This window comes from Odocoileus virginianus, chromosome 12 (genome assembly GCF_023699985.2).
Source record: "Odocoileus virginianus isolate 20LAN1187 ecotype Illinois chromosome 12, Ovbor_1.2, whole genome shotgun sequence".
NCBI classification, from domain to species: domain Eukaryota; kingdom Metazoa; phylum Chordata; class Mammalia; order Artiodactyla; family Cervidae; genus Odocoileus; species Odocoileus virginianus.
The window spans coordinates 35426194-35443817 of NC_069685.1; positions in this window are offsets into that span (position 1 = coordinate 35426194).

A 17624-nucleotide genomic window follows, 5' to 3' on the forward strand; every position below is an offset into this window, starting at 1 on the left:
TCTTTGAGGGGTATCGAGGAAATAGAAAATGCAAACAGTGCAGAAATGGGTGACTGTTAATAGGCAGTGTGGATACACTTAGATAAAATGACAGGTTTAGAATAATTAAGCAAAAAATTAAAACAAAGTGTAAGTGCCATAAGGCTCTGGGACTCATCTGCTGCAGCTGGAAGACTAACCAAACTGAAAGCCATATGACCTAATTTAATTATTAAGAGTGGCAGAGAATCCAAAGGTCCAATTCATCAGACTAGGAAATTCTCTGAAACCAGTCAGGACTATTAGAGGGAACTATTGGGACACTGAGATTTGGGATGGGGTTATATAGAGACAGGGCTTCCCTAGCGGCTCAGCGGTAGAGACTCTTCATGCCAATGCAGGAGATGAAGGTTCAATCCCTGGGCTGGGAAGATCCCCTGAGAAGGAAGTGGCAACCCACTCCAGTACTCTTACCTGGGAAATCTCATAGAGAGAGGATCCTGGAGAGCTACAGTCCAAGGAGTTGCAAAGAGTTGGAATTGACTGAGCAACTAGTACACACACCAAGCCTGTAGTTCAGACTTGGGACACTGCCCTGTAACACAAGATTTCACTCCTTAACAAGGCTTATGGGAGATAGGTGTTGGGAGCTTAATGAAATAAGAGCCCAACTTACGTGGAAACCAGAACTGCTGTATCTAGGGGTGATTGGGGGGACTCACACAAAGGGATATATTAGCAAGTAACTAATATTGATATTTAATTAATATATAAAAATGCAAACAAAAATGACAATTACTTTAGTGAATGAATTGACTGCTAACAAGATGTAGATTTGTGAATATACACATTAGTAACACTTGATCAACATTATTAAAGTTTCATACTATTTCATTGGTTCTATGATATTAGAAATAACATGATTTAATAAAACATCCATGAAAACACTGGTTTGTCTCTTGAAATGGAAATGGCGTCCCTAGATAGCTATGTTTCTGGGTTGGTTGAAGTGTTCTTCAAATAAGAATCACTGTGTGTTACCATTATTTTGATTAAGTGCCAAGTACTGCTCTCTTTCTATTTAAAGTTTCAAAGGAAATGTATATTTCTCCAAACATAATCATCATTCAGCTCATGAAGCTGACTAACTAGAAGCTTTGTCGTGTGTTTTTTTAATGATTATTAAGAAATGAGAGACTAGGAGTATTCACTTTCGTTTGTTTTGTTGTCCTAATCATTTGTATTGTAAATTACTATCAATGTGGCATTACAAGACTAGAATTATGTAGAGTAAATGAAAACTAGAGTTAACATTTTGTGTTTGACCCTTCTCATAGCAAATACATTTGGATTTCTTTCAATAAATTTTTAATACCTATATATTTATTCAATGATATATTCAGTATAACTATAATTATATAGGTGTGTGTGTGCATGCTAAGTTGCTTCAGTCATGTCTGACTCTTTGCGATCCTATGGACCATAGCCTACCAGGCTCCTCTGTGCATAGGATTTTCCAGGCAAGAATACTGGAGTGGGTTGACATGCCCTCCTCCAGGAGATCTTCCTGACCCGGGGATCAGACCTGCATTTTTAGGTGTCCTGCTTTTGCAGACAGGTTCTTTATCACTAATGCTACCTGGGAAGCTATATATATATTCACACATTTGCATTAATAGAAGAATCAGAATTAAGCTATTCCCTTCTAGCTAATTTCTAACAGGTAAATTAAAAAAGCATATTTCAATGAATATATATACAGGCTTAACAGTGAGTCTCTACCGTTTATATGGTTGGAGATAGAGTTGATTTTACCAAAAGTAAATATTTGTTTCCATCTCAAGTCACTTCCTCAAATGCAAACTTAATAAAATTTAATAGTATTCATCACAAAGAATATTTTAGCATTAAACAAGGTGCTAAGAACTTACAAAACTATTTTTCTAAAGTAGAATAATACAGACCAAGATTGCAGATCATTGTTCCTTTCCACTTTCTTTCTTTCTTTCTTTCTTTTTTTTTTTAATGTCCCAGTACTTTATCTATTGGAATGGTTTTATTCAATAAAATTTCATGAGAAGGAATTTTTAAAATCTTTTCTTGAAATGATAATTCTTATTGCATAGTGTTTGAAAAATCTAACCTCTGTAAGATTGAGGGCAAATATTATGCAAATAAAGACCAAAAGAATGATTGTGCCTGTGAAACATTCCTTCAAAGACCTTTACATATGCTGAGTTAACACTAATGATCTCTGAGGAGCACAGCTTCCTGACATATTTTATTCTCCCTTATAGAAGGAGAGGGCAATTGAAATAGAACAATTTTCCACATAACTATATTAAATTGTTATTTTCACTTTATAAGTGTTTTCCTTACAGCCCAAAGTCACACAGCAGACTCAGTTTAAATATTTAAACTGAACAATTTCCTTTTGTGTCCATCTAGACCAGGGTTGACAAACTACAGACTAAGGGCAAAATTCTGTCTACAACCTACTTCTGAAATTGTTTTATTGGAAAACAGTCACATTTACTTGCTTTTTACTATCTAGGGCTGCTTTCCTATTACAGTGACAAAGCTGAATCATTGCAACAGAGAGCATATTGTTTTTAAAGCCTAAAAAGTTGTAAATACATATTTTTAACAATTGCATTTATTATATACATACATACATATATATATATACATATATATACTCTCTAGGATGGAATAGCTTAATGTTGATTTTTCTTGCAGCATGAATATATATGTAAACACATCGATATTAAAATCTGAAAGACAAAAATATGAATATATTTGCCATGAGAAGGATCAAATACATGATGTTATCTATTTCCCATTTATATTACCTAATCCTCCTCTTTGAATACCCACTGACTACTTTTCAATACCAAATGGATAGGAAAAAATAAAAATAAATATATAGAAGGTATATAAATATAAAGTATTAAATATTTTCTGAACTCTTAAGAGTTCAAGATGGCAGTGGAGAAGATCCTGAATTTACATCCTCCCAAGGACACAACAAATCTAAATTCACATATGGAATTATTCTTTCAGAAAAGAACTTGAAAACCGAATGAGTCTCCACTGTTCATTGAAAGTAAAAGGGTAAAATTGCAGCACTGAGATGGTTGGTAAGAGCAGAGGTGTGGTCTTGCCAAAGAAAATCCCATACTCTAGCTATGGTGGTCCACACTTGGGAGGGATCACAAAATAATGAATATTTCCCTTAAGAAGCAAGGGGCTTGAGCTTGACATCAGGTGATCCTACACTTGAAACTGCACAGAAGAGAAAAGTCCCTAAAACACCTGACTTGGATCCATTGGAGAACATGATACCCTTAAGACAACTACAAAACTGCAGGAAATGAAAAACCCACTTGTAAACTCACTCAGCCTAAAACCAATGCAAAGACCAATATGAGAAGTGCACAGACTATAGATGAAGGAGGCCCATGTTCTAATCTTGGAGTGTCTGCTGGACCAGCAGGAACCAGCTGGGATGTGCCCCAGGGACTGAGACCTTGGAAGAAGCTATTTTTGCAACTTCAGGGAAACTTGCTAATGCCAGCGCTGGTGAGTGCCACTTTGAAAGCCTGATTCACCCATGCTTTGGCAGGGTCTCACTCCCAGCAACTGACAGTCCACCAACCAGTGTGTGCAACATACACAGGCATGCCTTAGAGGATACAAAATCAATATCCAAATCTCTGTTGCTTTTCTATATATGATAAAGATAACTTAAGAAAACAATTTGATTTATAATAGCATAAAAAAGAAGAAAAAAAAAAGGAACAAATTTAACCAAGAATGTAAAAGACCTATGTACTAAAAACAGCAAGACACTGATAAAAACTGAAGCAGACACAAGCAATTTTAATGATATTTCATGTTCATGGATTGGAAGAATTCATATAATTAAAATACCTATAGAAATAAACAAGTAAATACTAACTAGAAAAACTACTCTTCAAATCAATCTACAGATTGAATGCAATCTCTATCAAAATTCCAGTGGCATATTTCTTAGAAATAGAATGACTAATTCTAAAAATTTTGTGGGACTGCGAAAGATTCTGAAATCCATTCTGAAAACAAGTGTGTAAAAGAAGAGCAAAGATGAGGGTATCATACTTCCTGATTTTAAGCTAAAACAGTGCTATAATAATCAAAATAGTATGACACCAATACAAAAACTGACACATAGGTAAATGAAACAGAATTTAGATCCTGGGAATGAACCCACATATTGTATAAACCCACATGTTGTATGCCACATACAACAAAAGCATAAAAATTTTAATGAACAAAAAATAATTTCTTCCATAATTGGTGTTGGAAATACTGAACAACTACATACAAAACAGCCCCAAACTAGAACACTATCTTACATACACAAAAATTAACTCAAAATTGATTAAAGTCTTGGGAACCAATTAATTCCTAGAAATGTCTTTATGTGAACCTGACTCCAAAGGCAAGTGGAACAAAAACAAAAGAAAACAGATGGGACTACATCAAAAGCTTCTGCACAGCAAAAGAAACCATCACCAAAACAAAAAGACAACACAATGAACAGGAGAAGATATTTACAAATTATATATTTTATAAGGTATAAATCTGGAGTAGGGCATGGCAACCCACTTCAGTATTCTTGCCTGGAGAAACTCCATGGACAGAGAAGCCTGGTACACTATCAGCCATAGGGTCACAAAGAGTCAGACACGACTGAAGCAACTTAGCATGCTTGCAAGGCATTGATATTCAGCACACAGAAATAAATCACACAAAAATAAAAATACTTAACTCAATTACAAAATGAGCAGAGTATCTGAATAGACTTTTTTTCCCAAAGAAAACATACAAATGGACAACAACCTATGAAAAGATGTTCAAAATAACTAATTATTACAGAAATGCAAATCAAAGCCACACTGAGATATCACCTCATATTTGTTAGAATCAGTTCAGTTCGGTCGCTCAGTCATGTCTGACTCTTTGTGACCCCATGAATCGCAGCATGCCAGGCCTTTCTGTCCATCACCAATTCCCAGAGTTTACTCAAACTCGTGTCCAGTGAGTCGGTGATGCCATCCAGCCATCTCATCCTCTGTTGTCCTCTTCTCCTCCTGGTCCCAATCCCTCCCAGCATCAGGGTCTTTTCCAATGAGTCAACTCTTCATAAGAGGTGGCCAAAGTACTGGAGTTTCAGCTTCAGCATCAGTCCTTCCAATGAACACCCAGGACTGATCTCCTTTAGGATGGACTGGTTGGATCTCCTTGCAGTCCAAGGGACTCTCAAGAGTCTTCTCCAACACCACAGTCAAAATCATCATGTTAGAATGGCTATTATTAAAAAGACAATAAATCACTAATTTTGGCAATGATATGGAGTAAGGGAACCCTTGAATACCATTGGTGAGACTATAAATTGGTGCAGCCAGTACGGAAAACAGTCTGAGGGTTCTCAACAAGTTAAGAATAGTACTACTATGTGATCCGTGTGTTTCACTTCTGGATATGTGAACAATGCAAAATCATTACATTAGGAAAATATCTACACCCTTATATTCATTGTAGCATTGTTTGCAAAGTAGCCAATATAGAAATAATCTACTGACTGTGGATAGGTGAATGAATAAAGAAGATATGGTATACATTCATAATGTAATATGACTCAGCCATTAAAAAAAAAAGGATGAAATCTTGCCATTTGTGACATTATAGATGAATCTGGAAGGTATTTGCTAAGTGAAGTAAGTCAGAGGATGAAAGGTGGATGCCATATGATTTCACTAATAGGTGGAACCCAAAAGGCAAGCAAATCAAACAAATGAAATAAAGCAAAAAGAAACTCATAGATAAATCATATTAGTGGTACCAGAGGGGAATGAAGTTAGGAGTGAGCAAAAGGAGAGAAGAAGGTCAACTATGTGATGATATATGGTCACCAGACTTGTGGTGGTGATCAGCCAGTAGTGAATACAGATGTTAAATTATAATGCCATACACCTGAAATATATAATTAATTAAAATATGTTCTAGTCCATTTAGAATAATCATAAATATAATAGAAACTAAAAAGCATAGATATAGTCAAAAATAAAAATCTAAACTTTCAACTTTTCATGACTCCAGGAAAAGAAGTAAAGTAGTTTACCTTGTTCATTAAGTTATTATGTTTTGTTATGTTAAAGCTGAGGAAATTAAAGAAATTTTTTCTACTTTTTTGCTATGACTATATAAATGTGTTGTAATAATTTGTCACTTTTACTCAAATTCTTAAGTTTCTTTCACTTGAACAGTGACCCTTTAAACATGTTATATAAAGCATGAGTAAGCACAAGCCTGGGAAAAATACATAGAAGTCAGTTTACTTAGTTGGAATTTTATGTATCAGAAAAATTAAGCATTGTAAGTTAGAAAGTCACATTTTTTTGCCTTTTCATACTGTTCATGGGGTTCTCAAGGCAAGAATGCTGAAGTGGTTTGCCATTCCCTTCTCCAGTGGACCATGTTTTGTCAGAACTCTCCACCATGACCCATCCGTCTTGAGTGGCCCTACATAGCATCGTTTGTTTCATTGAGTTAGACAAGGGTGTGATGCATGTCATCAGTTTGATTAATTTTCTGTAATTGTGGTTTTCATTCTGTCCACCCTCTGACAATAAGGATAAGAGGCTTATGGAAGTTTCCTGACAGGAAAGACTAACTGTGAGGAAAACTGGGTCTTGTTCAAATGGGTGGGGCCATGCTCAATAAGCCTTTAATCTGATTTTCTGTTGATGGGGAGGGCTGTATTCCCTCCCTGTTGCTTGATCTGAGACTAAAATATGGTGGAGTTAGTGAAGATAACGGCAGCCTCCTTCAAAAGGTCCTGTGCACCCCGCTATACTCAGTGGCCCCGACTTTGCAGCAGGCCACCGCCAACCCACGCCTCTGCCGGAGACTCCTGGACACTCACAGGTAAGTCTGGGTCAGTCTCTTGTGGGGTCACTGCTCCTTTCTCCTGGGTCCCTAGTGTGCACAAGGTTTTGTTTGTGCCCTCCAAGAGTCTGTTTCCCCAGTCCTGTGTAAGTTCTGTAATCAAATCCCACTGGCCTCCAAAGTCAAATTCTTTGGGGGTTCTCAGTCCCTTTGCCAAACCCCCAGGCTGGGAAATCTGTTGTGGGTTCTGGAACTTTCTTGACAGGGCAAGAATCATACTGGTTTATCCAGTAGTCATGTATGGATATGAGAGTTGGACTATAAAGAAAGCTGAGTGCTAAAGAATTGATGCTTTTGAAATGTGGTGTTGGAGAAGACGCTTGAGAGTCCCTTGGATTGCAGGGAGATCAAACCAGTCAATCCTTAAGGAAATAAATCCTGAGTATTCATTGAAAGGACAGTTTCAGCTGAAGCTGAAACTCCAATACTTTGCCTACCTGATGCAAAGAACTGAGTCATTGTAAAAGACCCTGATGCTGGGAAAGATTGAAGGCAGGAGGAGAAGCGAACAACAGAGGATGAGACGGTTGGATAGCATCACTGAATCTATGGACATGAGTTTAAGTAGGCTGTGGGAGTTGGTGATGGACAGGGAAACCTGCTGTGCTGCAGTCCATGGGGTCACAAAGAGTCGGACATAACTGACTGACTGAACTGACCTGAACTAAAATTAGAAAGTGATAATCTTGAAATAACTGATTTGATGGCCATTATTTTTATTGAAAACATACTGTTTTTTTTGGGGGGGTGTAATATTCCCTTTGGGAGTTTGAAGAGGTCATGTGCAGACCTGGAGAGAGATATTGTTTACAGTTAAGAATAATTTTCAGAGCTTAGCATTCTGCTACTCATAATAATGTTTATTGCTTAATGATATAAATTTCTAATGCAAAATATATTCCTCCATTTCTAAAATCAATACTAAATTAAAAAAATAAATGAATTCACTTTTAATAACAAAAATTCCCTATGATTAAGGATTAATTTTTGTTAAAAACATGATTTCAAATTACTGATGCACAGATTAACTTTTAAATATATTGAAGATCAAATACCATATTCTATTTAAAATTTTAAGAATGTTTTTAATAGTTTAAAGCACATAGGCCCAAAATAATTAGAAAACAATTACTACCTCCTAAACTATGAGAAATAGGACAGAAGTCAAAGGCCAATGGGTGGGATGATCTCATTCTTTTTTCCCCTCCTTTTAATTTCAATAAAGTAATGTTGATAAAGAACCCACTGATGTTAGGCACTGCTTTTATTAGAGATGTAGTGATTAATAAATCCTTGTCATGACTACCAGAAGCATCCACTGTATTCTAAGTATGAGAAAGGGGTTTACATTGCATGTACTATGAAAGGTCTATAAATAGCACTGTATTCTGTAATATATGGCAGCTGAGCATTTGACTACTCTGCAAATATTATTGACTCCATGTAATATTTATTTAATTTAACTTCATTCTTACAATGTGCCAGACAATGCAATAGCTCCTAAAGAGATGACAAAACAGACACAAGTGATGTTTTCTTGGAAATTAGAGTCCACTAATATCAAGGAAAATAAGATCAATCAAATATCCTGAATTCAAAACTACTAATGATTGTATATTTTATTTTCCCCTCTATATCTGAACTCATGTTTCAGTATGCACATAAAATATAGAGGAATAAAGAAAAGAAAAAAAACATTTTAATCATTCATATCTAAATTGGAATTAATTCTATAATTGTGAATGTGTGAAAAGATGTTATAGATTATGCCCATAGAAATACTTTGATGTTATCATTCCTAAGGTATATTGTAGATTATCCACCACATGAAGATCTTTGAGCCACTTCACCTACAGTCTTTTTTTTTTTTTCCTGAATCACACATGTGATTTCTGTCCTTTACCTCATCTTGTATACTATCAATTCCCCTTTTTCTGTTTTCCTTATTCTTCTATAACAGAAAAATATTATTTCTATACTTCTAAATGCAAAATCATAAATTAATGAGCTGGACTGCTGAAAACAATCTAATCTCATTAAGCATTTCTATGAAGAATTTCCATTCCTGAAAGGAATTCTGATACCAGCTAGTAAGGTCATTGAATTTCCATTCCTATAATTACTAGATGTAGAAAAGACACTGTTCTAGATGTATTTTAGAGAAAACTTACTACTTAACATAATGAATATTTTTATTTTTGAAAGGATGGTTAGATTTCAATCAGTTCTGCACATTTATTTGGATATATATGACTCTCGGGGCTTCCTTGATGGCTCAGACAGTAAAGAATTCACCTTCAATGTGGGAGAACTGGGTTTGATACCTGGGTTGGGAAGATCCCCTGGAGGATGGTAGGGCAACCCAGTCCAGTATTCTCACCAGGAGAATCCCCATGGACAGAGGAGCCTGGAAGGCTAGAGTCCATGGGGTCACAGAGACAGACATGACTGAGCGACTAAGCACAGAACAGTAATTCTCAGGAAACTTTGATGCTATAATACAAACAATCATTAGGAGAGAAAAGGCATGTTTGTACATTTTCTCTGATTTGATGAAGGAAGACTCAGTTCTTTGGTCTTTCTAAATGCATTGACTACACCTGGAGTGAAAGATTCACTGGTGACAGAAAACAACACACCAGAAGCAGAAATCAAGCATTTCTATCAGCATTAGGCAATTAGAAACACTTTGAAACCAATGGCTTTCCAGGATGACTAACAAACAGTTCACTGGTAGCAACTGAAAATAGAGTTACTCTAGGTGCAGTTTTCTTAGAACCTTATTGTCCAGAGCTTTCTTAGTATCATGCTTTTTTTTTTCCACAGAGTTCCTAAGCCATAATAAATATCTAGTAGTTCCATTGCTATGTTGTGATGCTTATGCAACTGAATAAGTTTTATACTCTAAAAACAGCACTTATTTGGCAAAAATTAAAATCCAGTTAGACACTGACACATTTCTCAGTTTACATTGATTTTCCTGTGATATCTGCTTTTTTACAGCAAATGGTGAAAATAAATTTGTACAGGTATGACATAAGCATTGAAACTAACAGCTTAATTTAGAGCAATGAAAAATGGAATGTGATAGAATTTATGTGTTAGTAAGGCTTACTTCTTGGGTATCAGATAGACGGAAAAGTAAATGCTATGTTAAAAAGAGACAGTTGCTATTAATGAAGGTAACTAGCAAATATTTAAAGAAAGTGAAAGACTGAATTGTCTTATTAAGAGTGTTCTAGACAGAGAGGAAAAATAGGAGAAACACTCGTGTGTGTATGTGTGTGTCTGTGTGTATGCTCGCGTGCATGCATGCATGCGTCCTCAGTCATGTCCAGCTTTTGTGACTCCATGGACTGTGGCCGTCCAGGTTTCTCTATCCATGGAAATTTTCAGGCAAGAATACTGGAGCAGGTTGCTCTTTCCTACTCTGTGGCATCTTCCTGACACAGGGATTGAACCCGCATATCTTTTGTCTCCAGCATTGGCAGGCAGATTCTTTACCACTGAGCCACCCAGAAAGAAATACCCTTAAGCATGTATAAATCTGCCTAGTGAACTTTAAAAAAAAAAGTCATTATGACTGGAGGTTAGTAGGTAAGTACAAATATAAGAATGCACTGGGGACACATTATAAAAGGCATTATACTTACACTTTATGAAAATTGTAAGAATGTTGGCTTTCACTATGATGGCAAAGGAGCCATCAAAGTGCTTTGAGCGGAGAAGTATGATTATGTAAACAAGAGTTAACCTGGATCACATGATTGCTCTGTTAATAGAATTTATACAAGGAAGTAGAAAGATATATCCATCTGAATGCAGAGTTCCAAAGAATAGCCAGGAGAGATAAGAAACTATTTTTAAGTGAGCAATGCAAAGAAATAGAAAAAAAAAAAAAATGGGAAACACTAGAGATCGCTTCAAGAAAATTAGAGATACCAAGGCAACATTTCATGCAAAGATGGGCACAATAAAAGACAAAAACCATATGGACCTAACAGAAGCAGAAGTTATTAAGAGGTGACAAGAATACACAGAAGAACTATGCATAAAAGATCTTCATGACCCAGATAAACACGATGGTGTGATCACTCACCTAGAGCCAGATACCTTGGAGTGTGAAGTCAAGTGGGCTTTAGGAAGCGTCACTACAAACAAAGTTAGTGAAGGTGATGGAATTCCAGCTGAGCTGCTTCAAAATCATAGAAGATAATGCTGTGAAAGTGCTGCACTCAGTATGCCAGCAAATTGGGAAAACTTGGCAGTGGCCACAGGACTGGAAAAGGTCAGTTTTCATCCCAATTCCAAAGAAAGGCAATGCCAAAGAATGTTCAAACTACTGCACAATTGCACTCACTTCACATGCTAGCAAAGTAATGCTCAAAATTCTCCAAGCTAGGCTTCAACAGTACATGAAACAACAACTTACAGATGTTCAAGTTGGATTTAGAAAAGGCAGAGGAACCAGAGATCAAGTAGGCAACATTCATCAGATCATAGAAAAAGCAAGAGAATTCCAGAAATAAAGAACATCTACTTCTGCTTCATTGACTCACCAAAGCCTTTGACTTTGTGGATCACAACAAACTATGGAAAATTCTTTAAGAGATGGGAATACTAGACCACCTGACTTGCCTCTTGAGAAACCTGTATGCAGGTCAAGAAGCAACAGTTAGAACCAGACATGGAAAAATAGACTGGTTCCAAATTGGAAAAAGTACTTCAAGGCTGTATATTGTCACCCTGCTTATTTAACTTATATGCAGAGTACATAATGAAAAATGCTGGGCTGGATAAAGCACAAGCTGGGATCAAGATTGCCAGGAGAAATATCAATAACCTCCTGTCTTTTTCTTGATCTTAGAGGTCTTGAAATACCTTTCGCATTTCATCATTAAATACAACGTGGGCTGTGAGATTGTCTTACATTTTCTTTAATACTTTATGTCACCTCTATACCTACTCTTTTGAGTTTTTATCATAAACACATATTGTGTCAAAGAGTTTTTCTCCATCTTTTGAGATGATCACATAATTTTTATTCTTCAACTTGCTAATGTTGTGCATCTCACTGATTGATTGAGTTATCAAACCATTCTTGAATCTCTGTACTAAATCCTACTTGATCATGTTGTATAACCCTTAGAATGTATTATTCAATTTGGTTTGCCAATATTTTTGATAATTTTACACATATGCTCATAAGTGATATTGGCTTTTAATATTCTTTTTTTTTGTGATTTCATTTTTGCCTGCATTTGATATCAGGGTGTTAATGACCTCATATAGTGTGTTTGGAAGTTTAACTTCCTCTACAGTTTTTTGGATTAGAGTGAAAAATTAGGTGCTATTAACTCCTCTAAATATTTATTATCATTCACTTGTGAAATTTGTTCCTGGACTTTTGTTTTGGGAGATTTTTTTTTATATTGATTCAATTTTATTACTTGTAATTAGTGTGTTCTTATTTTCTATTTCTTCCTAAATCAGACTTTGGAGATTCAACATTACTAGGAATTTGTCCATTTCTTTTAGATTGTCCATTTCATTGGTGTATAATAGTTTGTAGTGATCTATGATCCTTTGTTTTACTTTAATGATGGTTCTAACTTCTTTTTCATTTCTAATATTGTTTATTTTGGTCCTCTTTCTTTCTTGATGAATTTGGCTAGAAGTTTATCAATATTGCTGATCTTTTCAAAGAACTAGCTATTAATTCCATTGGCATTTTCTATTTGTTTTGCCTTTATTTCATTGACTTCTCTAATCTTTATGTCCATTCTACTACTAAATTTGGCTTTTTGTTTTCTTGTTCTTTTCTTCCCTAATTCCTTTAGGTGTAAAGGTAGAATTTTTATTTTAGACTTTTCTTGTTTCTTAAGGTAGGCTTGTAAATCTGTAAACTGTTCTCTTTGAATTGCTCTGCTGTGTCACATCAATTTTGGATCATTGTGTTTCATTTTTCATTTCTCAGGACATTTTTGATTTCTAGTTTAATTTCTTTGGTGACTCAGTGATTTTGTTTTGTAGTATATTTTTAAATTCCAACTTGCTTGTGTTTTTGCAGTTTTTTTTTTCTTTTTCTTTTGTTGATTTCTAATCTCATAACTTTGTGGTTAGAAAAGATGCTTAGAAAAAAAATAAAAAAGAAAAAGAAAAGATGCCTAGTATGATTTCAAACTTCTTAAATTTGCTGAGACTGCTTTTATGGCCTAGCACCTAATCTATCTTGAAAAATTTCCCTGTGCACTTGAGAAGAATGTCTGACCAGCTGCTTTTAAGTGGAATGTTATATACATATATATATATATATGTATATATATATATATATATATATATACATATATACATATATACATATACATATATATATATATATAATTAAGTCCATTTGATCTAACATGCCATAGAGTTCAATTTAGTCACTTAGTCATGTCTGGTTCTTTGTGACCCCATGAATCACAGCACCCCAGGCCTCCCTGTCCATCACAAACTCCCAGAGTTTACTTAAACTCATGCACATCGAGTTGGTGATGCCATCCAGCCATCTCATCCTCTGCTGTCCTCTTCTCCTCCTGCCCCCAACCCCTCCCAGCATCAGGGTCTTTTCCAGTGAGTCAGCTCTTCACATGAGGTGGCCAAAGTATTGGAGTTTCAGCTTCAGCTTCAGTCCTTCCAATGAATACCCAGGACTGATCTCCTTTAGGATGGACTGGTTGGATCTCCTTGCAGTCCAAGGGACTTTAAAGAGTCTTCTCCAACACCACAGTTCAAAAGCATCAAGTTTTTGGTGCTCAGCTTTCTTCACAGTCCAATTCTTACATCCATACATGACTATTGGAAAAACCATAGCCTTGACTAGACGGACCTTTGTTGGCAAAGTAATGTCTCTGCTTTTTAATATGCTATCTAAGTTGGTCATAACTTTCCTTCCTAGGAGTAAGCGTCTTTTAATTACACGGCTGTGGGCACCATCTGCAGTGATTTTGGAGCCCCCCACAAAAAATAAAGTCTGACACTGTTTCCACTATCCCCCCATCTATTTCCCATGAGGTAGTAGGACCAGATGCCATGATATGTTTTCTGAATGTTGAGCTTTAAGCCAACTTTGTCACTCTCCTCTTTCACTTTCATCCAGAGACTTTTTAGTTCCCCTTCACTTTCTGCCATAAGGGTGGTATTATCTGCCTATCTCAGGTTATTGATATTTCTCCTGGCAATCTTGATTCCAGCTTGTGCTTCTTCCAGCCCAGCGGTTCTCATGATGTACTCTGCATAGAAGTTAAATAATCAGGGTGACAATATACAGCCTTGACATTCTCCTTTTCCTATTTGGAACCAGTCTGTTGTTCTACATCCAGTTCTAACTGTTGCTTCCTGACCTGCATACAGGTTTCTCAAGAGGCACGTCAGGTGGTATTCCCATCTCTTTCAGCATTTTCCACAGTTTATTGTGATCCACATAGTCGAAGGCTTTGACATAGTCAAAGCAGAAATAGATGTTTTTCTGAAACTTTCTTGCTTTTTTGATGATCCAGTGGATATTGGCAATTTGATCTCTGATTCCTATGCCTTTTCTAAAACCAGCTTGAACATCTGGAAGTTCTTGGTTCATGTATTGCTGAAGCCTGGCTTGGAGAATTTTGAGCATTACTTTACTAGTGTGTGAGATGAGTGCAATTGTGTGGTAGTTTGAGCATTATTTGGGATTGCCTTTCTTTGGGATTGGAATGAAAACTGACCTTTTCCAGTCCTGTGGCCACTGCTAAGTTTTCCAAATTTGCTTGCATATTGAGTGCAGCACTTTCACAGCATCATCTTTTAGGATTTGAAATAGCTCAACTGGAATTCCATCACGTCCACTAGCTTTGTTCGTAGTGATGCTTTCTAAGGCCCACTTGACTTCACATTCCAGGATGTCTGGCTCTAGGTTAGTGATCACACCATTGTGATTATCTGGGTCGTGAAGATCTTTTTTGTACAGTTCTTCTGTGTATTCTTGCCACCTCTTCTTAATATCTTCTGCTTCTGTTAGGTCCACACCATTTCTGTCCTTTTTTGAGCCCATTTTTGCATGAAATGTTCCCTTGGTATCTCTAATTTTCTTGAAGAGATCTCTTGTCTTTTCCATTTTTTTGTTTTCCTCTATTTCTTTGCATTGATCGCTGAGGAAGGCTTTCTTATCTCTCCTGGCTATTCTTTGGAACTCTGCATTCAAATGGGAATATCTTTTCTTTTCTCCTTTGCTTTTCACTTCTCTTCATTTCACAGCTATTTGTAAAGCCTCCTCAGATGACCATTTTGCCTTTTTTAATTTCTTTTACATGGGGATCGTCTAAATCCCTTTCTCCTGTACAATGTCATGAACCTCCATCCATAATTCATCAGGCTCTCTGTCTATCAGACCTAGCCCCTTAAATCTATTTCTCATTTCCATGGTATAGTCATAAGGGATTTTATTTAGGTCATACCTGAATGGTTTAGTGGCTATCCCTACTTTCTTCAGTTGAAGTCTGAATTTGGCAATAAGGAGTTCATGATCTGAGCCATAGACAGGACCACTGTTTTGTCTAACTCAGTGAAACTAAGCCATGCCATGTGGGGCCACCTAAGACAGACGGGTCATAGTGGAGAGGTCTGACATAATGTGGTCCATTGGATAAGGGAATGGCAAACCACTTCAGTATTATTGCCTTAAGAACCCCATGAACAGTATGAGAAGGCAAAATAATAGAATACTGAAAGAGGAACTCCCCAGGTCGGTAGGTGCCCAATATGCTACTGGAGATCAGTGGAGAAATAACTCCAGAAAGAATGAAGGGATGGAGCCAATGCAAAAACAATACCCAGTTGTGGATGGGACTGGTGATAGAAGCAAGGTCCAAGGCAAACCATTCAATATCACAGTAATCCAAGCTTATGCCCCAACCAGTAAGAAGCTGAAGAAGCTGAAGTGGAATGGTTCTATGGAGACCTACAAGATCTTTTAGAACTAACACCCAAAAAAGATGTCCTTTTCATTATAGGGGATTAGAATGCAAAAGTAGCAAGTCAGGAAACACCTGGAGTAACAGGCAAATTTGGCCTTAGAGTATGGAATGAAGCAGGGCAAAGGCTAATAGAGTTTTTCCAAGAGAACGCACTGGTCATAGCAAACACACTCTTCCAACAACACAAGAGAAGACTCTACACATGGACATCACCAGATGGTCAACACTGAAATCAGATTGATTATATTCTTTTCAGCCAAGGATGGAGAAGCTCTATACAGTCAGCAAAAACAATGTCATATAAGGTCAGTGTTTTTGTATTAATTTCTGTCTGTATAATCTTTCCATCAATAGTAGTATGGTGTTAAGATCTCATACTTCTATTATGTTACCATCAAGTTCTTCCTTTTTCTTGGCTAAATTTTTGCTATTTAGGTGCTCCCATGCTGAGTACAAATGCGTTTACAATTATTGTGTCATTTTCCTGGATGATGCCTTTTTATTATGCAATGTCTTTCTTTGTCTTTATTTAAATTCTTTGTTTCAAAGCTTAGTTTTTCTTATATAAGTATTGTTATATTTGTTTTTTTTTTTTTTTTTCATTTTCACTTGCATGGACTATCTTTTCCCTCACTTTTAATTTGTGTGCATCTTTAGATCTGATGTGAGTCTCTTGGAGGCAGTGTATACATACATATATATATATATATATATATATATATATATATATATATATATATATACACACACATATATATATTCAGTTACTCTATGTCTGTTGATTGGAGCATTTAATCCATTTACATGTGAAGAAATTATTAGTAGATATACACATTGTTGTTTTGTTCATTTTGGGGGAGATTGTTTCATCATTCTTTATTTTTCTCTCACTTTCCTTCTGATTTACTAACCACATTTAGTGTAATGTTTGAATTATTTTACTTCTTTATATATGTAATTCCTTAAAGTAGCTTATTTCTTAATTTTGAAAGCATGCTAACAACCCTGTATCTTGACATATATCCGAAGTTTACTATTTTAGATAGCACATTTCGCATCTATTTGCTTTGTGTTTTCCTTAACTACTTACTTTGGATATAGATTAATTTACTACTTTTCACATTTAGCCTTCCTACTAGTCTTATTTCCTACCTTTACTGTATATTTGCCTTTAACAATGAGTTTTTTTTCTATTGTAATTTTTATGTTTCTAGTTGTAGCTATTCCCTTGTAGCTTAGAGAAATTCCTTTAACATTTCTTACTAAGCTGGTTATGTGGTGCTGAACTGTTTTAGCATTTGCTTATCTATAAAACTTTTGATCTCTCCTTCAAATCTGAATGATGATCTTGCCAAGTTAGAATATTCTCAATTGTAGATTTTTCCCTTTCTTCATTTTAAGTATGTCATGTCCCTACTTTATTTAGTCTGCAATGCTGAAAAGTCAGCTTATATTTTTATGGCAATTCCCTTGCATATCACTAGTTGTTTTTTCCTTACTGCTTTTAGTATTCTCTCCTTATCTTTAACTTTTGCTCTTTTAATAATGTGTCTTCTCACTGTGGCTATCCATTCTTCTCCTGAGTTCTTTGATAGTTTTATTATCATTACTTTGCACTCTTTATCAGATAAGATTGCTTATCTTCATTTCACTTAGTTC